Raw genomic sequence first — 3555 nt, 5'->3', positions numbered from 1 at the left:
GTGGAAGCACAGAGGAGCGCATTGCACTGCACTTCTGATTACTAATATCACACTTGGGTTGTCATGGTTTATGGCTGATAAAAGACTCGGTCAGATCTTTTAATATGAGAGCGGCTCCGTCCAAAGTGGCTGGAGCCGTCTCTCCTAATTAGACCAGGCTTTCCCCAGAATACACTCCAGTTGTCTATGAAGGCCACATCATTAACTTGGCACCACCCTGACAACCATCGGTGAAAGGATGACATCCTTCTGTACATGTCATCGCTGATCAGGTTTGGCAGGGGTCCAGAGAAAACTACGGAGTTCGACATTGTCTTTGCATATGCACAAAGTGACTCAACATTAATTTTATTGATCACCGATTTGCAGGTATCATTACCACCTACATGAAGTATGACCTTACTGTATTCACGGTTATCTTTAGCTAGCAACTTTAGATGGGATTGTATATCACCCGCTCTGCTATTAGGGGACCACTATGGTCCAGATAAAAGCATCCAAAGAGCACCATGTCATGGGACCTTTAAGCTTTTGCAATTCAACATATTGATGTTGATTATGCTATTATTAACTATTTACCCAAGTAAAAATGGTTAGTCTTCTGTTTTGCCTTTTTATTCTTGATAATTTCATTCAACAACATCATCACCTTCATTATTGGTGTTTCTTATGTTGCTTCTGTTGTTTTCCAGTAGTTTACTGTATTAATTATTTTTATTGCTTCTCATGATTCTGGTCAGTTTTTTTGTATATCTTATATTTGTTTTTGGCTTCTTTTGTTCCCTTCTTTAAGAACTCTATATAATACATCTTTCTTCTTTGCGTTGCTTCTTTTGTTAACATTTACAACATGCACATCACATTGTTCTTTGCATTCATACACCACTGAGCCGGACATTAACGCACCATTGTCCTTAGGTTTGCATTTTAGTTTAATACATGTCAGTTAGTTAACACTAAGTGTGGCGTGCATCTCCCAACTTTGTTGTAGTCTGCGAGCAGGTCATAACACCTGGTACCAGCAAAAGACTGAGATCACTGATGCAACAGGATTGAAATTAGTTTCCTCCATAGGGTAAGAGACTTGGCCATCTGTAACTGCTGCTCCATTGATTTGAAAGGAGAAGGCTGAGGTGGTTCAGGCATCTGATCAGGATGCCTTCTGGATGGGTCCCTGTGGATGTAGTCTTGGAACATCCAACTGGGACCAAACCCTGAGTGCAGACATGCAACAGGCTGGAGGGATTCTTCATCTCACCTGGGAATGTCTGAGGAATTTCCAGGAGGCCCTAGTGAAAGTTCTGGGGACGGAACTGGCTTACCCCACTGGCCCATACCTACGGAAGAAGTTTTTGTTTCTGGTGAAACATTCTCCCAGTGTCCTGCTGACACCAAATATAATATTTCAACCTCCCAGGAATTTGAATCTGATTGTCATCTATATCTATACATTTCTGTGCAAACCCTACATTCAACATCTATCTAAATATATTTAAAAATGTTTTAGTATGTTTTTTCCTAAGCCTTGTCTCTGCTTCCCTTTTGGGAATGACTCAGCTCTTTGCTTCGGTGAGTCACTGGAACCTGGGGGGAGTGGACAGCCAGTGGAGGAGATATCTAAGGCACGCAACCGTGGGCCTTCAGCCCTGTGGGGAGAAGAGAAATCAAGTTTTCTCGACTAGACAGGTCTGACGTTGGAGAGACACTGCCTCAGGGAGCCCGGTCAGGGGCGGTCACATAAAGAGAGGTAGTGTCAAGGGCAGTGTGGTCGAAAAGTGCGCTCCACCAGCCATCTAATGCATGCGCACATTTTTTAGAAGAACAGCCATGGATTTGCATACACACCAACAAATATGCAGATACACACTGCACATCGACAAAATAGTTGGTCTCACTGAAGGGTAAGTTTTGTTTAACAATTAAAATGTCTAGCAACTTGAATGTGTCGGGCATAATTGAATGTAATGTTTTAAAAAAATAATTAGTATAAATGTTCAGTGTATCTATATCATATGCAGGAAAGAGCACATTCAAATTGTCCTCCATATCACACTGGATGGCTCCCCATGTAGGCAACTGATTTATCTGTCTTAGCCTCTGCAACACAGTGACAGTGTTTTCAGGCTATGTTCGGTTGTTGCTCTAACTGCACTGACTTCCTATTAGTTGGAACCAAGACTAGCCTACAGCCGAGACAGTCCTCATTGTTTCATATTTTGGGAGGTTAAACAATGTATGTTTGTAACTTTAGTTCCATAACATAGTTTTACCCCATTTGACAGATTCCTGATGACCTTATAATGTAGACACCAAAACTTGACAGCCCTTTGTGTGACCACCGCCTCAGTCAAGAGTAGACCTGACATCTACTAAGTTGATAGATTAGAAAAGACATCTGCTTAAGGTACTGTAAAACAAGCTCTGTGTGTGTGTGTGTGTGTGTGTGTGTGGTGTGTGTGTGTGTGTGTGTGGTGTGTGTGTGTGTGTGTGTGTGTGGTGTGTGTGGGTGTGTGTGTGTGTGTGTGTGTGTGTGTGGGTGTGTGTGGTGTGTGTGTGGTGTGTTGTGTGTGTGGGTGGGTGGGTGGGTGGGTGGGTGGGTGGTGGGTGGGTGGGTGGGTGGGGTGGGTGTGTGTGGTGTGTGGGTGGGTGTGTGTGTGGTGTGTGTGTGGGTGTGTGTGTGTGTGTGTGTGTGTGTGTGTGTGTGTGTGTGTGTGGGGGGGGAGGGTGGGTGGGTGTTTTTTGATGTGTATGCAGTGGTATAGACAAATCTTTCCTACCCCTCCCGTTACGTCACGTTTCATTTACAACATGTCGTTTTTTATATTCACATATGCTCAAAGGCTTATTTAGCATTTGTGCGTTTTGGAAGGTCTCCATATATTTTGTCACTGCATTTGCAGATAGTATGAGTATTTGCGGAATTAATCTAACTCAGTCGGAATTATGGCCCATTTGTTTGCCACTGGATTGTAGCAATTTAAAAATAAAAATAAAAATATGTCAAGATTGGCTGAAAACTCATCTGAAATGTGAACCTTGAGGGCTGGATTGTGTGTCATGTCAATACATGTGTCCACTGCTCTGATACACCACTGCTTCTGCAAAGCTTTGGAAAGAACATCAAGTCTTTGGTAGTCTGGATCAACTGAAGCACAATTCCAGGATAATTGCCTGATGCACTGGATGTCCCATTCTGTTCTCTTTGTGTTGCAGTTCTCAAACTTTGCTTAAGGAAACCACAACCACATTCGAGCTAGCAAGCTACATGCTTAAAATGGCTGGTTTTGAAGAAAATTTTGTTTGTGCAATAAGGCTGGGCTCCTTGGTTAGTTCCGGGAATGATTGTAAGGATTTACAGAGATTGTGTTTACGTCATTTACTCTCTAATTGGGATATTTTTGGACTGATTTGTGGGGATTGCTGTGGGCGGAGTACACACAACAATGCACTGCTAAGAGCAAACTACGTTTAACCATGTATCGAGCTAATTTAAATAGTTTACATTACTTTATTGTGTGAACAGTTAACTTCATTTTATATGTATGTGGGGTTTTC

The sequence above is a fragment of the Etheostoma spectabile genome, chromosome 13 (assembly GCF_008692095.1).
Source record: "Etheostoma spectabile isolate EspeVRDwgs_2016 chromosome 13, UIUC_Espe_1.0, whole genome shotgun sequence".
In the NCBI taxonomy this organism is placed as follows: Eukaryota; Metazoa; Chordata; class Actinopteri; order Perciformes; family Percidae; genus Etheostoma; species Etheostoma spectabile.
The sequence above is the reverse complement of the archived record's forward strand: the minus strand, read 5'-3'. Positions refer to the sequence as shown.